The sequence below is a fragment of the Panthera uncia genome, chromosome A2, assembly GCF_023721935.1.
Source record: "Panthera uncia isolate 11264 chromosome A2, Puncia_PCG_1.0, whole genome shotgun sequence".
NCBI classification, from domain to species: Eukaryota; Metazoa; Chordata; class Mammalia; order Carnivora; family Felidae; genus Panthera; species Panthera uncia.
The window spans coordinates 1,529,140-1,554,258 of record NC_064816.1 but is presented as its reverse complement, the minus strand read 5'-3'; the positions used below and the strand labels follow the sequence as shown (position 1 = coordinate 1,554,258).

The window sequence follows — 25,119 nt, the reverse complement described above, 5'->3', positions numbered from 1 at the left end:
ACCGCTGCCTTCTGGGAAGCAGATTCCTAGAGGTCAGGTCCACATAGAATCCATCTCCATGGAACAGTCTTTAAAGCATGGGTTGGGCTGTGCACTTGAATTGAAATTGATCCTCGTGTTTCCTGTGGGGTAGTCCATAGCTGCTACTTTGTTTGATTTCATATCTTGGATGCCATCTCTTATCCCCAACTGTGACTGACTCATTCTGTCTTACATATTGGTCTCCATTGATGGTTGCCTTTGTTTTTCCCTCTTAATCATGAGTCTTTCTCATGTTTCCTGTTTCTCTGCCTCCTTTCTCTGGGGAGGTAATCTTTAACACATCACTGCTTCAGTGGTCATTTCTTTAAATTATATTTGCCATTCATCTGGGTTTCTCAGTCGAGGCACTGTTGACATTTTGGGCTAGGTAATTAATATAATCATATCCCCAGTTAGTAGAATTAATTTTTGAACTATCAATTATGCTCATGGTAAATAAAATTTCAAATTATATATAAGGACATAAAACAAAGAATTAACCTCCCACCCCTCAGTCCTCCTCACCATTGTAACTGTTAATAGTTCTGGTGGTGTTTTCTTCTAGAATTTTTTTCCCTTTGCATATACAGGTACGTGTACAAATGTATCTTTTCAAGAAAATGTTGTAACTCAGATGGCTTGTGCTAGTTGATGTACTTGTCTGTAGTTCTTGGTACTTACCAATGTCTTGGATCTCCTACAGTGTTAGCACATATAGGTCTGGGTGTATGATAAACTATTACTCCTTCCCTGTCCATCAAGGGCTCACGTCTTTGGCACTATGGACATTGGGGCTGGGTCATCGTTTATGGGCCATCCTGGGTACTGTAGGGATTGAGCAGCATCCCTGGCCACACCCCTTCCATGCCAGGAGTACCTCCAACATCTCCAGACATTGAATGTCTCCACGGGAGATCCACCAGGTCGTAAGGCATCTCTCCCTTTGTGAGCTTTGGCGTTAAACCTCAGTTTGAACTCTTCCATTCCTTTTACTGGCTTTGGGCAGTGTTTTAGGTTTTGTGTAGCTTAAAAACAAGCAAACAAACAAACACAGCTTTTTTCCTCAACTGAGATAGAAAGGGGGTGGTTCCCGATCTTGTAGCCATATTGACATGAGGGTGAAGTCATCAAGATCCTCAGAGCCCCAGCTCAGACAGCAGCTGTGGTCACTGATACCACTTGGGAGTGGTGTCCACTGATGTGGTTTCGAGGCCCTCCTTGGCTGAGAGGCTGCTGGGAGGCCAGGGACCTCTGTGCCCCTCTGCACCGTTGAGGGCTGGGCTTGTGCCCCCCAAGGGGCTCCACCACGTTCTATTTGTGTCATTGCTCTCCTACTTGGGTCCTGGGTCTGCTGGTTCATAGATTAAACCCTGTCTACATGCCTGGGAGCTTGGCCATCCCAGCAGCTTTTTAATTTCTAAAAACATGTTCATGGCTATATATTTATATTTCTCTGATGGTCACTTTTGAGAACAAGCCCACTGAGCCTGGAAGACAAATCGGGCCTTCCACAGCAAAATATAAGGCCGTCGTGAACATCCTGTGGAATGTTACGGCAACGCGCCTGGGTTGCAGTTTGCAAACCAGTCTTTAAAATAAAGTTACCTGGCGTAGTTTTGAATTTGCAGAAAAGTTGCAAAGACAGTGCAGAGAGTTCCCACGTGGCCCACGCCCTGGTATTGGCATCTTACGTTAGCGTGGTGCATTTGTCACAATTATTGATCCAGTATCAATACGTTATGATCAGCTCAAGTCCGTACTTCGTTTGGATTTCCTTATTATTTCCCATTTCCCAGAAAACGTCTCTTTTCTGCCCCAGGACCCCACATGGCATTAGTTGTCACGTCTCCTTAAGGCTTCTCTGGGCTGAGACGGTTTCTCTGACTTTCCTTGTCTTTTATGCCTGGACAGTCGTGCAGAGGACAGGGCAGGAGTCTTACAGAACACCCCCCATCTGGGTTTGTCTGGTGTTTTCTCCCAGTCAGACGAGGGTTGTGGTTTTGGGGTAAGAACACACAGAGGGACACATGCTGTCCACAGGGCTTACCGTTCTTGGTGTTGACCTTGATCTCTGGCTGAACCAAACCCAGTGGTTTTAAACTTTGAATTATTCCCAACATTGAAAAATCTGGAGATTTTATAATAAAAGAGCTCCCAGCTCCTCAGGATACTTGGGAGAGCTGATGACATCAGGCCACTTCCCGTGCGGTGACAGAGCTGGGCTGGAAGAGGTGCCCCCGTCCAGCGAGCCAGGACCCCCATTGTCACCACCTGCCTGCCCTGGGGCCCACCTCCCTCTTGTGACCCCAGGATGGGCCACTAGAACGTGGCAAGCTCCCCCCGCCCCCGCCACTGTGGCCTTGCACCCTCGTGGAGGAATGTCCTCGTGCACCGCTCGTTCCCAAACACAGTCCCCCAGGAGGTGGCCGTGAGTCAGAAAAGCATGTTGGAATGTAGGGGAGTGAAGGTTACCTGGGCACATATTGTGGTTCATCTGAAGGACACGGCTGGCCACTCCGGCCATGTGGGGCTCAGAGCCACTGGCATCTGGGGCAGAAGGAGGGGTGGCCTTGGGCCTCCCACTCCAGAGTCATCATCGTTGGCCACTCCTGGGTCGTGGGCTTCTGGCCTCCAGCGCTGGGAGACAAGTCCCTGTGGTTTTAAGCCACCTGGTCTGCGGTCACTTGCTACGGCCGCCCTGAGAAGTGTGTAGGGTCGGTGAGGACCAGATCTGGAAGTATGCAAGCTACAGAAAACAAGGACCGACCAGATCGCGTGTTTGGAACTTGTCGGGCGCAGAATGTCTCAAGATGTCAGGGGCGCTGCACTGGAGTTTTGGTTTCGTGGGGCCTCTGAGCTCCCCTGGTTCAGCCTCTGGTGGAGTCGAGTCCAGCATGAACACCCAGCAAGTCCTTTTATAGAGCGAGCAGTTTCCATATTTACCACCGGCCAAAATCTGGGGACATTTTTCGCTGTCATGACTGGAGTGGTCCCGGCTTCGGGTGGGTGGATCCAGGGGTCCTGCTCAGCCCCCAGAGTGTTTAAGACACCCCCTCCCCCAGAGCATGACCCGCCCCCAGTGCTGGGGGCGGAAAACATGGAGCGAGGTGACCTTCAGATTCCAGAACATTCTGTGGGTCCCAGCACCGGGGCCCAGAGCTGTGCCGAGGCAGCTGGAGCCCCCGGAAGATGAGCTGGGCTCGTCCTCACTCAGCACGTTTTACCCTCTCGAGGCTGCAGGGCTGACCCACGGAGTCAGGCAAACACCACAGCTCGGAGCAGAAGCCTCCGCTCCGTCCCACGCGAGAGCAGGGTCGAGGTGACAGCACAGCCCACACACCGGGGCCTCCGAGGCACACGGGCTGGCGTGCTGCCAGCTGCCACTCACCTGACAGTCCCCGCACACCCACAATGACACGCGCTCCCTGGAAGGCGGATGGGGAGGGGCAGATCCCCTTCTGGCGCAGGAGGAGAACACAGGGCGGGCCTCCTTGGCCAGAACCGGGCAGAACCAGGCCAGATGTGCTTCCCCTCCGGGGAGGCTGCCTGTGTTGTCTGTATCTCTTCAACAGCATATTCCCTGGGCACTTAGACTGCGGGGCCTTGGAGTGGTGGTGGAGGGTCTCCCTGTGAGGCGTCAACAGACTTTCTGTAAAGGGCCAGAGGGTGAGTGTTTTCAGCTTTACAGGCCAGAGGCTGCAGTTGCCGGGTTCTGCCTTTGGAGGTGCAGCTGTGCCTTGGATGGTGTATAAGTGAAGGGGCATGGCCGTGTTTGAATAAAACTTTATTTACAAAGCAAGTGGTGGGCCAGATTTGGTCTCGGGTCTCTGATAGGTCAGCGCTGCCTCCTTCCCAGTTCAGAGGCCTCTCCTTGTTAGAAGTGGTGTTCGACACTCGTGACTGTCCCCTTCTTCTCTAGCTTGGTGACCTCAGACTGGTTTCATCTCCTCTCTGAGCCTCCGTTTCCCCATCTGTAGAGCAAGGATAATTATTCTTAGGGGTTGTAACTAGATTGTTAGGTATTGTAGGACAGTAGTTCTCATCTGGGGTGATTTTGCCCCACAGGGGGCACTGGTCATGTGGTTGTCATGACTGGGGATGCTCCTGGGACGGAGTGGGTGGGGCCAGGGGTGCTTCTCAGCCCCCCCCCAGTGCCTGGGACGCCCCCAGAGAATGAAGTGGTTCTGAATGTCTGTGGGGCTGGAGGGGAGAGACCCCGGTGTAGATGGAAGTATCTAATAGGGTAACGTGCAAAGACCAGGATCCCATATTAGTTGTTAGTTGTCTTTCTTTCTTTCTTTGGCCCACAGCTTCCCTCTTATTTTCCAGAATTCTCCATCCATAAAACCTTTGCCCTCCTCCGGGCCCGGGCACTGGCTGCAGACTCGGCAGGCCTTGCTTGAGTGCTGCTGGACGCCACGGCCCCCTGAGTGAATGCGCCCTGTCGCCCGGGTCTGCCGGAGATGTCTCAGAGCCTTGCTCCAGCAGGACCCGGGGCCCCGCTCAGCCACCTTCTCCCCTCCTCCCCGCTTCCTGTCAGAAGAGCAAACTTCCCTTGTCGATTAGCATATCCTGTTTTTAGCGTCTTTCTCTTCTAGGTTTTATATAATCGTGTCATTATTAGACGCTGTCACAGGGACTCAGTGCTCCTAGCATCAACGGCTAATTGCCTGTCGTCACTCTTCTCTTCTCTTGTTCAGTAAACTTTCACTTTAGAATAGTTTCAGATCCTCAGAGGAAGTGGGAAGGCAGTACAGAGTTCCCACGCAGCCCACAGCCGGGGCCCCTTTGGCCAACACCTTCCATCAGCGGAGTGCACCTGTCACAGTCAATAGGCCAAGATTCCTATGTCATTATTAACTGCGCTCCATACTTTGGACTTCTCTGCTTTCCCCCTAATCATCTTTTTCTGCCCCAGAACTTCATCCAGGACCCCCACATGACACAGCCCCACTGGGCTGTGGCGGCTTCTCAGACTTTCCGTGTGCAGGAACCCTGTCCCACTGGGCGGTGGCGGGGGGAGGGGGGCGGCGGTCATCAAGGGCATCACCGGTGGCGATTTCATTCACCAGACCTAGACGTTTAGGGCGCCCTTTGCAGCCAAGGTTTGCCAGCCCACCGATGAAGACGAGGCATTTACTAGAAAGTCGGGTGATGGATTTTTTTCAAGGTGACCTTCCGGGCAGCAGCGGAAGTGGCCCCTCTGTGGTTGTGGGTGTTTTGTGTGGCAGGATGGTTGGAGGTAATTTTGCTGGGTGACGGTCAGGGGCAGCATGGAGCTTTTCCACGTGACCCAGGGTCTAGCTTCAGGATGAGATGGCCATGGTCTCTCTGTGGTGGCGCCTGGATATGATAATTTGTGGCTAAAATAGTGCCATGTTAAAAAAAACAAACAAACAAACCTGTTTTTAATGTTTATTTATTTTTGAGAGAGAGAGAGACAGAGTGTGAGGGGGGTAGGGGTAAAGAGAGAGGGAGACACAGAATCCGAAGCAGGCTCCAGGCTCTGAGCCGTCAGCACAGAGCCCAACACGGGGCTCGAACTCACCTTGAGATCATGACCTGAGCCAGAGTTGGATGCTTAACTGAGAGAGCCACCTAGGCGCCCCTAGTGCTGTGTTTTAATAGACTGACTTCTGTTCCGGGGGTCACAAACTACAGCCTGTGGGCTGAATCCAGGCCTCCTGCTTTTGTAAATGAAGGGTTTTTTTTTTATAATGTTTATTTATCTTTGAGACACACACACACACACACACACACACGCACACAGAGTGTGAGTGGGGGAGGGGCAGAGAGTGAGGGAGACACAGAATCCAAAGCAGTCTCTGAACTGTCAGCACAGAGCCCTGACATGGGGCTCGAACTCTTGAATGGTGAGAGCATGACCTGAGCCGAAGTCGCACACGTTACCGACTGAGCCCCCCAGGTGCCCCTGTAAATAAAGTTTTATTGGCACGTGACCGCAACTATTTGTCTCCCGCAGCCACGTCGAGCGAGTAGTAGTGACAAAGACCACCTGACCCACAAAGCCAAAAATAGTGACCTTCTGGCCCTTCCCGGGAAGACTTTGCTGGACCCTGGTCTTGTCAACAAAGCAGATCACACAAGTCCTGAGTAATGGAGAAGTTGTGGCGTGTAACTTACTCTGCGATACGTATCATGTAATAAGGAAGTTCTTTTTTTTTTAACATTTATTTATTTTGAGAGAGGGAGAGAGAGAACCCCAAGCAGGCTCCGCACTGTCATTGTGGAGCCTGATGTGAGGCTCGAACCCATGAACCGTGAGATCACGACCTGAGCCGAAATCAAGAGTCAGATGCTTAACCGACTGAGACGCCCAGGCGCCCCTAAAGCAGTTATATACTATTAACAGTGTCGGGCACTGATATAAGCAGCTTATATGTGTTCAGCTATTAAATCTGAAAAACACTCACGGGGTAGGTGCTCCCATCATCTCTATGCTACAGATTCAGAAACTGAGGCACAGAAGAGTCCATAAGCCGTGAAGTCAGGACAGACAGTGTTTGGCAATGCTGCCTCTCAGATATAAGGATATATGTCCCCACCACCCCCCTTCCATGGGACTCGGTGTAGTTAGTTTAATTTCGAGTGGAAAAAGAAATCTGTTTTTACACATTTTGTTTTCTTTCTTTTTTTTTTCTGTTGGAAATTGGTCGTCTCCTAAATCAGTTGCCTGTCCCCCCATATACTACAGTTCCAGGCGGTGTGGGTTTGATGACCGCTGCCTCGCACAGGGAAGTGGCCCTGCCCCCTGGGACAAGGGGCAGTGTCTGGGGATGTCTGTGATCCTCATGACTGGGGGGCTCCTGGCATCGATGGGGACGGGGGCCAGGGACGCTGCTCAGCCCCCACGGCGCCCGGGATGCCCTGCAGAGAACCACCCAGCCCAATGTCTGCAGTGCGAGGTTGGTGGGGGGAGACCCTGTGATGATAATTTGGAAAACAGTTGAGTCAGGTCCCTGACCACATGTGACAGCAGAAGAAACCGCGGCGGTCCTGGTCAGATGGTATGGAGCAGGTGACCCCCCCATCCCCCCCAGTGTGGGTTAGGTGGAGGAGGGTCTGGAGGACCTCCAGAGGCACCACGGACCTGGGATCAAAGGGCAGCGGCACTCCAGCTGCCTTCTTGTGCTCGGCAACCGGAGACCTTTAACCCTGGGGTCAAGCGAGCGGTGCCCTCGTGTCCCGTCTGATCCGGGGTGTGATGGCGCCTGATCTGGGCCAGTCCTGGCAGAGCCCTCCACCAGCCGCCTCACCTCCTGTTCCCCACCCCCCCCGCCCCCCTGTGCCTCCCCACCGGTGCCTTCCCCCAGGCTCCTCCTCCCCCAACTTCATTTGCAATCAGAATCAGTCAGGGTGACATATTTAGATGGTTGCTGTGGCGACGGGGGGAGGCTGGGGTGATTGTGGCAACGAGTGCATGAAGGACAGCGGCTGCATTGCTATCTGGAGCCTCCCTGGAGGCCCGCACTCCTGCTGCCCGCGGCGGGGGGGGGGGGGGGGGGGGGGCAGTGGGGGGGGGGGGGGGGGGGCCCCAACCCCCCGGGCCCACCCCCCCCGTTCCCATAGACGGAGACGCGAACTGTGGCCCAGGCAGGGAAGATCTGCCTGTTGCCGAGTGCTGGGTCCCCGCTGGGGTGGGGGGTGGGGGCCTGGAGAATGTTTGTGGTCATCGCGACTGGGGTGCCCTTGGCATCGCATGGGTGGGGTTGAGGGGTGACGCTCGATGCCCCACAACGCCCAAGATGGCGCCCACAGACAGTCAGGGGCGCTGGGGGTGGAGGGAGAGACCTGCTTCGCAGGGAAGGGGATACAGGCAGGGGCTTCCTTCCGTTTCAGAAAGGAGGCGCTGGCATTTACGCTGTGGTAATTCGCGAAATCCCAAAGGCTTCCTTTTCTCACCCCTGTTGTTCTGCTGAATCTCCTGGGCCCCGTTGGGCTCTTGTGTCTCCCCAGATTATCAGGTCGATAGACACTGGGAAGACAAGAAAACGAAAACTCCAGTGAAACTCCAGTGCGGTTCAGTGCTCACCATTAGAAAAAGGTAACGGCTGCCAGAGGTGTAGGTGGAGACGTCAGGCGAGTCAGTGCTGAGGGCAGGAGTCTCAGGTCTCCGCTGCTGTGTCACAGCGAGCCGCTCCGAGCCCCGTGGGGACCACGGACAGCGAACGGGTAGTGTGCCGCTCGGTGCCATCTTGCAGAAATCCGCTTATCCCCGGCCACAATATGCTTTCCGTTGGCCAAATGGGATCTGGGAGTAATCTGAGGGAGGCGGTTTGGGACTGATTGTATTAGGGCTCTTCTCTGATCCACTCATGGGGCTGCTGTGGTCCCTGGGCCGGGGGCGGGGGGGCAGCGGGGAGGATGGCTCTGGTGTAGGTTTTTCCGGGCCTGAGCGGTCAGGAGAGTCTGATCCTTGCCGTATCATATTGTTACATTACTTGCAGAGGCTTCCGGGGGTGGGGGGGAAAGTAGGCAATGCATTTGGCCAAGACTGACCCAGCTTCTCTGTGGGTCTGGTTCATAACAGCTCGTTGAAGCAATCACTGGTGAATGTGAGCACTTTGCGATCATCTGGTCTAAGACAGGCTCCCTCCCCCCTCCCCCCCTCCCCCTCCCCCTCCCTCCTCCCTCCTCCCTCCTCCCTCCTCCCTCCTCCCTCCTCCTTTCTAAATTCAGAATTCTCCTAATTTGTCTCTTCAAGATCTTCTCTTAATAGACTGCTTTTTAGAGTAGTGTTAGGTGATGGAAAAATGCAGAAAATAGAGCTCCCACATACCCCCTGCCCCCTCCACAGTTCCCCCGTTGTCACCATCTTGCCGTAGTGGGGCACATTTGTTGCAGTCGATGGGCCAATATTAATACGTGACCGTTGACCAAAGTCCTCGTTGACATTCGGGTTCAGTCTTTGCCTCGCCCCTCCCCCGGCCCAGGAGGTCGGTAACAGGGTCCTGCCCGAAAAGGGGTTTGCTTCCCAGGAGGACACGGGGCGCTTGGACATGGCAGCAGCTCCCGAGCTAGTGTGTCCCGCTGGGCACAGACTCTCAAGTAGAAGTCGGCCTGTCGTCTCCCCTAACGCCTAGTTTCACGGCCCTGTTTCTGGCAGTTTGGGGTCTCCAGGTGTGGGAGCTAAGGGTCCCCCTGCCCATGTCCCAGCTCACCGTGCGGAGATACTAGGCTGCAGATCTGTGGAGCCCCTCCAGAATTACGAGGGAAGTAGAAACCACCCCACTGGGAAATTAATGGCGGAAGACCCAGCGCGCCTTTGGTTTGTGATCGCGGGTTTTGTCTTCCTTTATCAGGTTGATAAATAACGCAGCTGCCGGCAGCGGCTGAGAACAGGGGCTCCCTGAGCCCCTGGGCCCGTCCCGTAGGCGTGCAGCGGGGTTCCTGCCCGTTCCGTTTCACAGGCGAGGCTCGGGCTGGAACCGGCCCACAGGGAGCAGCTCTGCGGGGGTGGCCTGGTCTCCCCTGGGTCCCCTGGGCTCTGCAGGCTTTCCCGTAGCACCAACCGGGACAGGAAACCCCAGTGGTTACTGACCACATGCCGAGTCCGCGGCCTGCGGTAAACCGAGACCCAGGCACTCCGGGGTCTCCCTTCTCCCAGGACACACGATCCTAGCAATGCTGGTGGGCGCGGGGTCTCTCCAGGGGGTAACGACCACGTCCTGCAATTAGCCCAGCGTTCGTACAACCTCGCAGATATCCTAAAAGCTGCTGAATTGGACACTCCAAAAGGGTGGCTTTTAGGGTAGGGGGATCACATCTCAATTTAAAGGAAAAGAAAAGAAAAAAGAAGCACGTGGACAAGATGGGGGTCCCAGGTTGTAAGAACTGTGGCCCAGGATAAATGTAGGTGAGAGTCCTTCCCACGCAGGCACCCCAGTGGCCGCAGTCACGAATGGTGTCTGTTTCCAGCGTGGTTTACGGCCCCCTCGGCACGTGGCCCTTCCCACCAGCGTTTCCTTTGTTGGTGTCTGTGACTGTGCTTCCCGGCAGTGCCTCCGGTGGGTCTGTGTGGGGTCGGCAGGCCCCGGGGTACCAGGGTCCCACCTCTTCATCCCACTGCTGGTCCTTCAGGATGGCCTGTGGGTCCCCCTGATGGGGAAAGTGAAAGCCCAGCATTTTTGCCTGGGTGAAGGTCACGGGGACGGGCAGGCGCCAGCTGGTGCCACTCACAGCCTGTCTCGTGGGCCGCGGACGAGCTGGTCTGGTTGTCTGCGGGGGTCGCCTCAGTGCTCAAGTTCAGGTCCCAGGGCTGGAGGACAGCCAGCGGCTGGTGTTGAAGGGCTAGGGACGGGGAGATTTGCGGTTGGCACGTGTGAAGGCAGAGGTGAGAAACCATCTTTAAAGGGAGTCGTGACCCCGTGTCCACAGCAGCACGATTCATAGCAGCAGCAACCAGGAGGTGGAAACACCCAAGTGCCCATCAGCAGCGAAGGGGTGCACGCAGTGTGTCCGTCCATGCACGGGCACATGATTGGCCGTGAACAGCAGCGAGGCGCCCACCCCCGCCGCCCTGCGGACGGATCTTGAACACACGACGCTCAGGGAGGGAACCAGACACGAGAGGCCACACGGGGTGTGAGTCCACGTGTGTGAAACGCCCAGAACAGGCTCATCCAGGGACAGGGAGGGGGCTCGTGGGGGCCGGGGGTGCTGGGGAGGGGTGATGGCTGATGGGGATGGGGCTTCCTTCAGGGGTGATGAAAAAGTCCTAAAATTGTTTGTGACGATGGTTGCACAAGTGTGAAAATAGTAAAAAGCCCTGAACTGTGTGTTGTGTGTGAATTAACTGTGTGGCCTGAGGACCGTGCCTCAGTGAGAAGGCCTTAGAAAACAATGCCTAGTGATGGGTCAGTTTCCTGGTTTGGACAACGGCCCCTGGTTGTGCAGGGAGCCAGCACGGTTGGAGCTGGGTGCGAGGTGCCCAGGACCCCTGGGCACAGTTTTGCAACTTCTCGTGAGTCTTTAATTGAGTCAGAAATAAAAACTTGAATGATCGTATGTGTGGACGTCCCCTACAAGGCTGAAGTGAGTGGAGTGGGTTCTCCAGGGCGGGTAGGGGGGCGCATATTGGACGGGCCCTTGTTTCTCACCACCCGCCGCCCCCAGCAGTGAGGCGCCCTCTGGCCTCTGCGGGGCGCTCCAGCAGCTCCCCAGCCGCATCTGGGGCGTTACTGAGGCAGCGGCGCCACCTGCAGGTGATGGTGGGGACTTCGGTTCTCCATCCTGGCCCCAGGTTGACAACACAATGGCCCTGAACTCTGAGAAAAGGGAGCCGGCATCTTTTGAGTTTTGGGGTTTTTTAAAAATAAGTTTTCAATTTCAAAATAATTTTAGATTTTCAGGAGAATTTCAAACAGAGTTCCTGTCTGGGGCACCTGAGTGGCTGTCAGTCAGTTGAGTGTGTTCTTGATTTCAGCTCAGATCATGATCCCAGGACGGTGGGATCAAGCTGTGGGGAGCATAGAGCCTGCTAGGGACTCACTCTCTCTCTCTCTCTCTCTCTCTCTCTCTGTTCCTCTTTCCCACTCTCTCTCTCTCTAAAATAAAAATGAAGAAAAATCTGATTAAAAGATAGAGTTCCTGTCTGCCCTTCACTCAGCCTCCCCTGTGGCCGTACCTCCCAGAACCACAGTGCATTTGTGACGACCGTGCACGTCCCTGAACCCAGCCCCACTCTTTATTCAGATTTCACCAGTTCGCCCCTGTGGTCCTTGTCCTGCCCCGGGACCCCATCCTGGATCCCACCTTGCATTTGGTCCTCACATCTCGGCAGGCAGACCCCGGTGACCTGGTGGGTGCCCTGGGGCAGGGGGTTGACTCAGTTTCCACCTTTTCCTCACAGGGGACTCTGAGAGTCAAGTCATGCAGGAGAACGTCCTGATAAGGCATGAAAGGTCACGTGAGCATCCAATGCTTTCCTCAGTTTAGTTTGGGAGCATTTGGAGAATTTAGTAGGGACGACCTCGCAAATTTCTAACAGAACTTTCTGGTAAAGTGTGTCAAGTTCCACTTCTGCACCGGGAGGTCCTGAGTCTGGCAGAGCAGCCGAAAGGCAGGCCTTCATGACGGTCTGACCGTGAGCTCCAGACCCTTCCTCACCGCTGCTGCCGAACACGTGTTTCTGGCCAAATGGTGCTCCACTGAACTGTTCCATTTTTCTTCCAGGGAGCGGACATCGGGTTCCTGAGCCTCGGCGCTGAGGACAGCTAAGCCTCGTGCACAGGTCAGTGCCGCGATGTGTCTCGTACTCGACCGTCAGAGTTCAAGGGGACGTTGAATGGCTGGCCATTCTGGGCCGGGCTGAGGAGGGGGAGTGGCTTGCTGTGGAGGCGGGCGCCTCACCCGAAAGGCTTCAGCGGGGCGTGCAGGGTAGCCACTGGCAGGACCAGAGCTGAGTCACTGGACGTGACAGACGTTATCTCAAAGCTGGCGCCCGTCCTGGCGGCTGGGAGGCACCACGTGGCCTCAGGGGCGCTCTTTTTACCAAGGTAGCCGTAGAGACGAACAAGGCTGAGATCCTGCTCTCTTGACTTCGGCCGTCTGTCCGTCTGGTCTCATTTCCAGAGGGCGTTGGGTGTCTTCTGTCGTGTGGGAGGAGGGACGGCGTGAAGGTGAGCTGGGCAACCCTTGCACCTGCCCGCGGAGGTCTCCGCCACCCTCCAGCGGCTTTCTCTGTCGTGTGATCTGTGATCTTCACTTAGAGTCAACCTCTGGCTTCCAACCGAAATGCCGAGGGAATTTTGATTCGCGTTGTGTTTGATTTATCGGTAAATTTGAGGGAGATTGGATGTCTCTATGATGTTGGATATTCCCAAGCCGTGTGTCTGCGCCTGAGTCTAAAAGAAAAAATGTCAGAAGGAGGCAGCCCCAGAAGACGCACGTGCTGTGGGTCCGTCTCGGGGAAGTTTCTGGCAAAGGCTGGTCTGCAGGGATGGGAAGGTGCTTGGTGGCCGCCAGGGGCTGGGGAGGGAACGGGGACTCTGCGGATGTGTGCCAGGAAGACTGCGTGGGGGGTGATTTCACGCCCTGGCACCCTCGCTGCCGACTCCTCCAACCATGTTTCCACCCGGTGAGCTTTCTGGCCTGTGAGGTGCCCCTCAGTAAGCTCGCAGTGGTCATGGGCTCAGCTCAGGAGAGAGGCTGTCCCTGAGGACAGAGACCAAGGGCCGAAACGGGAGCCCTGGGGTGGGCGTGACGTGTGGGCGCCCGGTGGGACCCACACAGATTTCCCGTGTGAAGTCCGGCTCACAGGGCAGCCGGCCAGCTGGAGGCGGACCGCTGTCCTGTTAAAGAAGTGTAGGGGCGCCTGGGTGGCTCAGTCGGTTAAGCGTCCGACTTCGGCTCAGGTCACGATCTCGCGGTCCGTGAGTTCGAGCCCCGCGTCGGGCTCTGGGCTGATGGCTCAGAGCCTGGATCCTGCTTCCAATTCTGTGTCTCCCTCTCTCTCTGCCCCGCCCCCGTTCATGCTCTGTCTCTCTCTGTCTCAAAAATAAATAAACGTTAAAAAAAAAATTTTTTTTTAAAAAAGAGTAAACGCACACAAAGGGGCCGCAGAGTTTCTTAAGCGCCCCGCCCAGCACCGGCCGTGCTGACGTCCTGGGGCACGTTCTGCCCGGATCTCCGGGAGTTACATCCACACGCATGATTTTAGAGCCAAAGGATTTACTCTGTAACATGCTGGTTCTGCTTGAGGGGCGTCTTTCCTCGATGGTAAACCTGTGTTTCCGTCATCTTTCCGGACGCTGGCTTAGTATCCCATATTCTATGCGAATTGTAACATGTTTCTTTTTTTTCTTTGGAAGTTTATTTATTTATTTGAGAGATACAGAGACAGTGGGAGTGGGGAGGGGCAGAGAGAGAGGGAGACAGAGAATCCCAAGCAGGTTCCACACTGTCAGCGCAGAGCCCGACGCGGAGCTCAAACCCACGAACTGTGAGATCGTGACCTGAGACGAAACCAAGAGTCGGACGCTTAGCTGACTGAGCCACCCAGGCGCCCCTGTGCCACATTCCTTTAAAATAATTTTATAACTGATTTAATTGGTCTCTGGGTGGGTTGGGGGGGGGGTGTTTTCCTGTTTTTCTTTTCTCTTTCTCTCTTTCTTTCTTTCATATTCCGGGATGACTGTCTCTGTGCAAACTTAATACACCCTTGGCTGGTTGTCGTTTGGGGTAAATGCTCACGTGTGTGCTTGCCGTGCGTGTGAGAGAGAGAGGGAGAGTCCGGGTGTCCTCGTCGCCTGTCCGACAGCCCCAGTGCCCTCCAGGAACGCACCGTCCCCGGGGAGCAGCCAGGCCGCCTCAGGGCTTCAGTTTCTCCCCTGAGCTGTGTGTTCTGTGCACGGCCTGGCTGTGCTCTTTACTGACCTTCCCGGCGGGGCCTCTGTCTCATCGACGTGTTTGAACTCTTCTGACACGTGTGTTGGAACTTCCTGTCTTTCTCCGTTTGGATGCCGTCTGGTGTCCGTCACGTAGGCCGTGAATGTTTTTCTGAGCGCGCTGTTCCCTCTACTCGCCGTGGGCGTTCTCGTAGGGAATGTGTTGTCTTTGGCGTGCCCCCAAATTTCAAGATGACAAGAAGCAATTAACCTGCACTTTGTGCGGATCGCATCTTTTATACTTAAATCTTGGAAGCAGACGAACTGGTGAGCCTGCCCCCCGCCCCAGGGGGACGCGGGGCAGCGTGCAGAGGGGCGTGGAGTGGTGCGGTGAGCAGGTGCTCCGTGGGCAGGTCCCGCGGGGAGCTCTCTGTCACAACGGAGGCACCCCTCCAGGGGGTTGCCGGGCTTTCCCTGGTTACGTGCTAATTTGGTAGTCACTCGTTGAACACACTCTGCTCACCTGCAGGTGCACAGACACGCGAGACCCTGGCCAGGGTTTACCACCTGAGCAGCCGGGGTGTCGCTGAGCAGGGGCCCCGCCACCTGTCTTGACAGCAGAACCAGCCCTCCAACAGATGTCAGAGCTCAAGGACGAACAGGTGTTTGGGGTGTTTGCTCCGGGGGCTTGGGGCTCAGGGGTCCCCCCTCTGCCCGCCCCACAGGATGCTGCAGTTCCCGCTGGCGACCACAAGGGGGCAGAGAAGGTCCACGGGGTCTGCCCCCGCTGGGCCTCGAGCCTCTGTGGGCGCAGGTGCGGTATTTCCAGCTCTCCCCCACCCTTGTTGGAGCTCTGTGACTACCCTGTCCCTGTTCTCCAGGACATTCCAGCACCGAGAGTTCCAGGGTCACTCTGTCTCCCCGCCCCCATCCCCCTTACAGATCCAGAGCCTCCGTGGACCCAGGCCCCAGCTGGCCCCTTTCACTGGGTTAAGGAGGGAGAAGGAAGCACTGGCCTGTGACCTTGGGGGCTCAGGGTACCGGCACACCTGCACCCCGAAACCCACTCGACCCGGGCATGGCCCAGTGGCCAGAGCAGAGGCCACAGCACAGAAGCAAAGGCACAGGATTGGGGGTGGGCAGCCTGGCTGCTGCAACCCCCACCTCGGGGACTGAGTCTGGCTTCTGGAATGTTCCCCCCTCCATGATCTGGGGCAGTGGCTGGTGGCTCTGGCCCGGTACAGTCCCTTCCTTTGGGACTCACCTAAACGGCACAAACCCTCAGAAGCCGCCTCGGGCCTCCCAGGTGTGGCATCTGGCCCGTGTCACACCTTCTAGTGCGGTCCCTGGGGTGGTTACGTCCGGGGCACAGGGTAGCCCTTCCCTTAGCAGGGATTTCCGAGTGTGTGCCTGGGCCTGGCCATGGAGAGACAGCAGTGACCACATGGGGAAAACCCTTGGTTCCACAGAGCTGACGTGCTAGCAGGAACTGGACACCCGTTGTGGGCTCCCCCCGCCCCAGCACCGCTAAGCCCAGGCAGGTCACTCTCTGGGGGCGTCCGGGGCTCTGTGAGGGCTGAGCAGCATCTCTGGCCCCACCCCCTCGATGCCAGGAGCCCCCCCGTGTAATGACCACAGATGTCCCTAGACGTGGCCCAGGATCTCCTGGGGGCAGAACGAGGATGCTATCTTAATGATCTCTCTCACACTGTCTTTATCGGGTTCCCAGCCGCTGGCCCTCCTGCAGCCTCGGAGCTCTGGGGGCTGAGACCGCAGCCGAGGCCTCCTGGAGAGGCACCCAGCTTTCCTTCAGTTCCTTCAGGCTGCCGCTGCCAGGGACCGCGGCTCAGGCCCCCTGTGCCCTGAGGGCTCTGGACTTTCACCCTGGGCGTCCCCTGGGCTCACCAGGCCACTGTGGCACTAGCTTTCCTTTGGATGTGACATTGTCTTTGAGCTGCAGTTTCCAGCATGGTAGGTAGGCATGAACCACCGGCACGAATACCAGCAGCCGCTGAGCACCTGAAATGGGCCGCAGTGGAAATGATATTTTGCATGTGTTAGGTTAAATCTCTGATTCTTCATTGGGGGCCGTCTTGTCCCCAGGGGACACCGGGCTGTGTCCAGGGCCATCTGTGGTTGTCATACTAGGGGTGTAGCATCGAGGGACTAGGGGCCAGGGTCTTTGCTCAGCCCCGACAGAGTGGCTGGCCATGATGCCCATGGTGCGGAGGGAGGGGGAGGGCGCCCGGACAAGGACCGGCGTTCTCCAGCCTTCTTGCTCGCTGTATGGAGCACAAAAGCACGCCGTGACCTTCAAACGACTGAGTGTGTTTTCCTGACTGCCGCTTGTTCTCCCTCGAGCGGGTGAACATTCCTGCCGAGAGCACCGTCGGAGCCTTTTATCTCTGGAGTGGTCCTCGAGCGGATCAGACCGCAGCCCCAGCCCTCCAGTCAGAGCCCGCTGCCCCCGCCACCCCCGGCTGGTTCCCCGCCTCAAGTCCTTCCCAGGCTTGTGGAAACGCACGTTATTACCAGTTCTTTCTGCGGACGAGCTGTCCTCCTGCACAAACTGCCAAGACCCACAGTCAAAACCTTAAAGCGTTCTGCTCACGAAAGGTCACGGGCTGCCGCTGCCTTTCCAGCAGAAACGTACGCGGCACATGCATAGTCAGCCGGTGCCGTGTGAAGCGGGCCCAGGGGGCCCTGCCACAGCCCGCGGTGCCTGAGACCCTCATCCTGTAGCCCGCCGCTCCGATCCGGCAGACAGGACGTGGGCCCTTCCCAAGGCAGCAGCGGTGGCTCTGACGTGAGCTTGACCCTCTAACCCAGGCTCTCCCCGGGGCTCTCCCAGGGGCCACGGGCCCACGTCCTGGGAGGTCTGTGGCCGTCACGACCGGGAAGCTCCTGGCATCGAGCGGGGGCCCAGGGATACTGCCCCGCCGCCACAGCGCCCAGGACACCCCCAGACAGTGACCTGCCCCGGTGTCCGCCGTGGCGAGGCGAGAGGTCCCGGCTGTGCAGGATTCTCGGCTCCCACAGGGAGTCAGGGTCCTGCCTCACTGTCCACGTGCATCACTGCCTGGGTCCCACCCAAGCCGTCTTCCTGACCCTGCGGGCCAAGGCACACCACAAGTTTCTGTCGGATTTTACTGATTTGGCAACGCAGACCCAGGGAGTCTCACGTGGGAGATCACCGGGGCGGGGGACCCGTCCGTGGGGCTGCTGGAGCGGAGCTGCCCAGTGGCAACTCAGGAGCGGAGGCCACGCATCTCGGGCACGTGTGTGTTGCTGGGCAACCGCTGGCACAGTCGGCCTCCCTCGGGGCAGGGCATGGTGCGCACACGCCCTGCTCGCTACTCATCAAACTGCAGCCTCTTGACTCAAAACACACAGGGCGACAGTCACGTGGGACAGGAAGGTGGGGGCGGGGGAGCCGGGAGCCGGGTGGAAGCCGCTGAGGGCCTCCCCTGGGGTGGGCACGGGGGTCCCGCATCTTCCCAGGGCCCATTCTCGGCCTGATTCCCTTGGAGCCGGTGGGTTGTCGGTTCCTTATTTTCCTTCCCTCCCAATCATTCGGTCAGCAAACGTCCGTGTGCCTGGGCCCCGCTGGGCTCACTGCTCACATCTGTCTGCGGAAGCCCCCAGGGCAGGGTCGGGGTACGCAGGACAGAGGGGAAGGGACGGCCTGGAGATGTGCTCAGCAGCAGGAGGCAGCAAGAGGGACTCCAGGGCTGACATCAGCCCGGCGGCGGAGGCCTGAGCAGGTGCGGGAGATGCAGGTGTGTGGTGGGGGGCGGGGTGCTTGCCTCGATTGCTACAGACTGCATCACAGTGCTCTCTAACTGTCGCAGGTGCCCCCCATGTGATGGCAACCGGAGGGGAGGCCTTTGGAGGGCTGGTACCGGGCTTTGTAATAAAGACCTGTCTTGGGCTCCATGCACGATTCCCGGCTCCCCGCTCCCCACGGCCTTGGAGTTTCCGAGCGAAAGGAGCATCCGTCGTGTGTGACCGAACGTGGAAGTGATGGGAGAGCCGTCACCTAGAGTGTGTTAGCTAGCCGGGGCTGCGTAACATCACCACACACAGCGAGCTCCACGTGGCTTATCCGCTCCTGGGTCTGCAGGGCAGCAGTGTGGACTGCGTGGCTGGGATCTGTGCCCAGGGCCTCACCGGGCTTGGCCAGCGTTGAGGTGTCACTGAGGCTTGACTGAGAAAGGACCTGCCTCCAGGTTCACTCGGTCTGTCGTCAGGGTTCAGTTTCTTTGTCATCAGACTGCGATCCCTGCTGCCTTGCTAGCGGCCAGCAAAGGGCCACCCTAGGCTCTCAGGGGCCACATGGTCTCCTCCACTGGCCCCCTCCTGCTTCCAGTCTCTTACGTCCGGAAGGTCTCTGACCCGTTGAAGGGTTCACCTGATTAGGCCAGGCCCACCCACGTGTGTTCCCTTTTTTTTTTTTTTTTCAACGTTTTTTTTTTTTTTTTTTTTTTTTTTTTGGGACAGAGAGAGACAGAGCATGAATGGGGGAGGGGCAGAGAGAGAGAGGGAGACACAGAATCGGAAACAGGCTCCAGGATCCGAGCCATCAGCCCAGAGCCTGACGCGGGGCTCGAACTCACGGACCGCGAGATCGTGACCTGGCTGAAGTCGGACGCTTAACCGACTGTGCCACCCAGGCGCCCCTGTGTTCCCTTTTTTTTATTAATTCAAAGTCAACCGATCTGGGGGCTTAATTACGTCACTCAAACCCCTTCTTCCATACAAAATAGCCTAAGCATGGGGCGCCTGGGTGGCTCAGTCGGTTAAGTATCCGACTCTCGATTTGGCTCAGGTCGTGATTCCAGTGTTATGGGCTCGGTCCCTGTGTCGGGCTCCGTGCCAAGCATGGAGCCTGCTTGAGACTCTCTCGCTATCGCTCTCGCTCTCTCTCTCTCTGCCTCTTCCCTGCTTGTGCATGTGTGTGCTCCTTCTGTCTCTCTCTAAAAACAAACAAACAAACAAACAAAAAAACCCAAATAGCCTCAGCAGGAAATAGTATCTTACCATGTTCCCGGGTCCTGTCCACACTGAGGGTTGGTCTACACAGCGTGTTCACCAGGGAGCAGGGATTTGGGGCTCTTAGAATCCTGTCGGCCACAAAGGGAAAGAAGGGAGTGTACTCCTTCAAGACAGCCGGCCCAAAGCCTCAACCAGGGCTGAGCAGGTGATGCCTCGTCCACCCCCTCCGTGCTGGCAGCATCACCGGGACTGGGGGGTCAGGACTGGGGGAGAAAGGGCGCGTTTGCGGAATGCACGGTCCACTTTGTCCCAGTTACACCCGAATGTACTCATAGCTTTGCCTGGTTTTTATTTTTTTAATTTGGAGAGAGACAGAGAGACAGAGACAGGGACAGAGAGAGATTGAGAATCCCAAGCAGGCTCCATGCGGTCAATAGAGCCCGACGTGGGGCTCGAACCCACAACACCGTGAGATCGTGACCTGAGCGGAAACCAGGAGTCGGACGCCTAACCGGCTGAGCCGCCCAGGTGCCGTCGCTTCACCTAATCGTTAAAACACTTGTATTTTGAAATAATTACAGATCCATTGGAAGTCACAGTCGCTCCTGAGGCCTGATCCCGTACCCCCTCCGTCCCGCTTCCCCCAGGGGCAGCGTCTCTCGTCACTGTGGTGCTAAACCGGGAAATTGGGGTGGGGACCCTGCGTGTGCGGTTCCCAGCCATTCAGCACGCGCGCAGATTTGGCTTCGCCTCGCGTAGGCACGTGCGGGACTGTTACACGTCCGTCAGGTGGAGAGAGCTCTGGTCACTGGCGTGTGTTGGGCCGGCGGGCGCAGGCCCGGGAAACAGACACAGGTGTCTCTGCCTCGATGGGAGGAAAAGGCTGAAGGCGCCCACTGCACACTGATAGGAATCCCCTTGCCACTAATGACCTGGACACGTGACGACGGGTGACGTGGAGGCATGTGTTTGTTGGGTTTTTGCCAAAATGAGAGAGATGGAGACAGACAGAGAGAGCAGAGCAGTGGCAGTAGCAATGTGCTGGCCTTGAAGAAAGCAAGCGGCCACGTCAGGAACACTCAGAGCAAACGCCGCCCGACAGCCAGAAGGAGAACGGGGACCTGAGTCCCACAGGGGAGTGGATTCTGCCAGCCGCTCACATGAGCTGGCAGGGGGTCCCGAGTTCCAGATGAGAGCTCAGCCCGGCCAGTCCCTTGATTTCGGGCCTGTGAGACCTGAGTTGAGGGCCCAGTTGTCCCCATTTCATGGATGAGAAGATCGTGGCAGAGGGGCCAAGTACCTTAAGTGTTCTGTGACATTCAGACGAGCCGCGTCTGTCCTCTGGGCCCGGTCGTGAAACCTCCAGGTCGGGGGTTTCGTCCGACCCCTCGCGGGGGTTCAGCGAGTGGGTGAACGAAGGGGGAAAGGCGGCCCTGGGACAGTCCTCGCCTGACCTCCCGCACAGAGAGGCGAGCCTGCGAGCGGGACCAGTGACACGTCAGGGACAGTGAGCAGAACCCGGGACGAGTAATGATCACGTGCAGCTTCCTTGGCGGAGTCATCGCCGGAGCTGAGGTCTGAGCTCATTAGCCTCCCGGAATGTGACATGCTGTTCCCTGGCTCCCTGACGAATGTTCCCGCTGAGCCGAGCTCTGCTCCTGCGGGAGGCAGGCTCTCGGGGCGGGAGCCAGGCGCCCTCTGGCCCTCGGGAGGCAGGCCCGCCAAGCCAGTGGCGGCCGGAGGGACAGAGGGCCAGGTCTGGCAGTGCTCCCTGTGTGTGTCCTTGACAGGGGCCAGGGGTGCAGGTGTGAGGACAGGCACACAGACTACGTGGGAAGACAGACAGCAGTGGGGACTCCGGCTGGGGTCATACCTGGCAAACCGTTAACCAGGCCCTCTGTGTCCCTTCTGTGTCCTGGTGCCATGGGGTAGAGCCAGCGGGGCACTGGGGAGTGGGGTAGCAGCATCCAGGGCCCCATCCACTCGACGCCAGGAGGTCCCCCAGTCGTGGCAGCTACAGATGTCCCTGCCTCACTCGGTGTCCCCTGGGGCAGGACTGCCCTGGGTGAGACCCCAGGTGAGAGAGCTGATGGCTGACAATACTGCCTCGGAGTGAGAGCGGGTATTCGGGGAGGCCTTCCTGGAGGAAGTGAGGTCCGAATTGAGGTTGATAAGGCCCTGGAGCTGACGGGATGCAGGGGGATCCTCCAGGGGCACGGGAGCTGAGGCCGCTGCCAGGACCGACGGCACAGGCTGAGGGAGAGGGAGCAGGGAGGCCAAGGGCAGAGGGTTCCAGGCCCACCCGTGGCAACGATGGACTGACCATGTTTTCCAGATTAGGAAACTGGGGTGCAGAGGTGAGGGTGCCCAGTCACCCCAGCGATGGCGGGCAGAGGTCCCCGGGGGCTTTAGGGCTGTTTCCACGGTGCTGCTGGCCAGGCCAGCTTGGGGCTGGGAGTGGGCCAGGCCCGGGGAGCTCAGCCCTCACCTGCCCTTCGGTGAAGCCAGCTTCCACCCTGACGCCCCGGGTTGTTGCAGGGAGTCCGTGAGGGCGCAGCTCCCCAGGCCTGGGTGCACGGGCAGTGTGTCCCTTCCGCCTGCGGTCATTGGGGGTCACTCCCCAGAGCCCTGCGTCTTTGGGCCCTGCCTCCCTCCTCCCTCCAGCCTCTCCGGTATCCGTGGAAACGCCGGGGCTGCATGAGAGGCCCCCCGCCCTTCGGCAGGTTGGCGGTGAGCCCTGGACCCCTGCTCTTGTCCCAGCGCCCTTCCCTCTGGCCGGGCGAGAAGGAAGTGTCAGAACCATGGGGACAGAACGTGCCCCTGGCCGGGAGCCCACGCCCCTGGGAAAGCAGCGAATGGAGTCCCCCTTCCGCGGGCCCAGCCCGCATCCCCCAGGAAGGACGGCCGCAGGCGGCAGCTGTGTGTCCCGAGCTGGCCTTGTTTTCCTGTCCTCGGGGCGGGCCTCTGCATTCCAGGTGAACACCTGGGACGCTGGGAGGGGAGGGACTGCGGTTCCTTGCCCGCCACCTGCACCCCCTTCCTGGCACCTACCAGGGAAGGTTGCCAGAGCTGGTCTGTGCACGCTTCCCCGAAGACCGGCTTGCTCCTGGAGGGAGCCCAGCAGAGGGGGCGGCTGGGGACAGTCACCTGCACCACGAGGCCACCAGGGCTGCCACGGTTGTGCACAGGCCACATTGTGCCACACATGACAAACTCGGGACAGAGACGGCCTCATGAGCACTTGAAGCACTCCCTCCCTCCCTCCCTCCCTCTCTCTCTCTCTCTCTCTCTCAAAATAAAGGAGCAAACTTTACAAAAAATTCGTGATCCTAACCACGTCTAAGTGCACAGCTCAGCGGCATCAGGCACACTCACACTGTCGTGTAGCAGTCCCCTCCATCCCGCCATCCATCTCCAGAACTTTCCATCTCCCCAGACCGAGACCCTGTCCCCATGAAGCAGGGACTCCTCGCCCCTGCCCCACCCCTGGCTCCCACCGTCTATTCTCTGGCTCTGTGGACGGGACTCCTCTGGGGACCCCCTGTGAGTGGGGTCGCGCGGGGCGTGTCCTTCTGTGTCTGGCTCCTGTCACCGCGCACAGTGGCCTCCGGGACCGTCCACGCGGTGGCAGGTGGGAGGACGTCCTTCCTTCCTGAGACTGGATCCTACTTCAGCATGTGGATGGACACACCGCGTTTGTCCTTCATCCACAGATGGACACGGGTTGTCTCCACCCTTTTCGTGGCTGCTGCGAATCGCGCTGCTATGAACGTGGGGGTGAAACTACCCGTTTGAGTCCCTGCTTGGAATTCTTTTGGGATAAAATACCTTTCCGTTTTGGTTTGACACGTCACCCCAGGTCACGGGTCTGCCCCCCAGGACACAGGGGAGCCCCTTCTGAGCTGCGGAATCCAAGATGTGACTTCTCCCTCACCCGCCCCCACTTGGACCCGCACAGCCCTCGGAGGAAATACAGGCTTTTTGCACAAACAAGCGTGCCCTGGGATAAAAACTCCCAAGGTGCAAATGACACAGGAGGAGAATGACGTCCCCCTCCCCTTGTGCTCTCGGCCACCCTGCCTGGGAGCGACCACCATGGCCGGCGTCGGGGTCTCTCCGGGACACACTCCGTCTCCTTCCAGGCAGAGTTGCTGGCTGAGTTCCGGCAGGGGGACGTGCACCCCTGCAAAGCACAAAGTGGGGCAGGGGAGTGCCAGCCCCATAGGCCCGTGAGTGCAGGGCACCAGGTCAGCTCACCTGCCAGGGGGTGGAGCCACAGGGGACCTGCCCACCCGCGCCGGCCCGGGTCCTGGCCTGCGCGTAGTGGGCGTTTGACGATGGTAACGTACCCCCACGTTAGGGACCCAGTGTTTGCATCCCCCAAATTCGTACGTGGACGCCCTGAGCGGGGGGGGGGGGGGGAGGTGATGCTGTCAGGTGAGGTCCTGAGGGTGGGGCCCCGCGGTGGGCCACAGTGAGGAGTCTCCCCGCGAGGAAGCACACCCTTACCAGGGACCCTGCCCGGAGCCGTGATCTCATACTTCCAGGCTCCTGAAGTGAGAAGTGAGGCCTGCGGCTTAAGGCACCTTGTCCGTGGCGTTCTGCGATAGCAGCCAGAAGGGACTGATACAGCCCACCAAAATTACAACAAAATTTCTTTGAAAAGCAATCCGGAAAAGGCACCAGGTGGCAGCCACCTAGGGGAGTGGGGGTGCTTCCGCGGCCAAGGGTGGGTGAGGGCAGGCGCAGATACTCGGAGTGGTTTCTTGAAGACGCGGTGGGTTGAGCTGGCTCCTCCTATGCAGTCGACGTGGGGTTGGGGGGGAGACCAGAGAGGCGTGTGCCAGTGTCCTGGGGCCACTGTGACAAAAGACCACAAACCAGGGGGCTTAAAACCACAGAATTTTGGGGGCATTTCTGTTGAGCATCTGACTCTTGATATCAGTTCCGGGTGGAGCACGCTTGGGATTCTCTCTCTCTCCTTCTATTCTCTCTCTCTTTCAAAAGTAAACATTTTTTTTTTTTTTTTAAACGCAGAATTTCGTTCTTCCACGTTCCGGGGCCATATGGCTGAGGTCACAGTGTGGTGGGGCCAAGCTCCCTCCAGAGGTTCCAGGGGACGGTTCCTCCCGCCTCCTCCAGCTCCTGGGGGCCCAGCAGCCCGTGGCCTGTCCCCGCAGCGCCTGCCTCTCCCTGCGTGTCTCTCTTCCGATAAGGACACCAGACCCCCCAGGTGGGGGCCCCCCCTCATCCTGCATGGTCTCATGTTAATCGAACCAGTCACACCTGCAGAGACTTCGCCCATGTTCAGATAAGGTCCCCAGAGCCTGCTCAGCTGCTCTAACCAAGTCCCACTGAGGGGGCAGCTAAACAGTGAAGTGTCCGTCCTCAGGGTTCTAGAGGCGGGAGGTCTGAGACCAGGCTGTCGTCAGGGCTGGGTCCTGCTGAGGCTGCTCTCCTGGGTGTGCAGATTCTGACCTCTCGCCGTGTCCCCGCAGGGCCGTCATTCTGTGCAGACCGGGGCCGCCCTTGTAACCTCGTTTAAATTGATCACCTCTTACAAGGCCCCATCTCCAACCATGATCACATTGGGGGTTAAGGCTTCAACATAGGAATCTGGGGGACACAATTCAGTTCGTGTCAGGCACCTTCTGAGGCTCCCGTGGGCATGAGTCTGGGGGGTCGTTATTCAGTGCACCATGGGAAGGGGGCTGGACTCCGTCCTCAGTAAGGGAGGCTGTGCCTGAGGGAAGGG

At 57.9% G+C, this 25,119-nt stretch overlaps 1 protein-coding gene across 2 annotated transcripts in view; it reads left to right on the top strand.

Moving 5' to 3' along the window:
* The window catches only part of GNG7 (G protein subunit gamma 7), a 120,004-nt gene that overhangs the window by 17,623 nt on the left and 77,262 nt on the right, over window positions 1–25,119 (top strand). Inside the window, exons 1-2 of one of the 2 annotated variants that reach the window (XM_049642361.1) lie at window positions 7,702–8,086; window positions 12,217–12,274. The gene's annotated coding sequence lies outside the window, so the exon portion shown is untranslated. Of the gene's footprint in view, window positions 1–7,701; window positions 8,087–12,216; window positions 12,275–25,119 lie in introns of those variants that run through there. The other variant, XM_049642360.1, reaches the window with a different exon arrangement.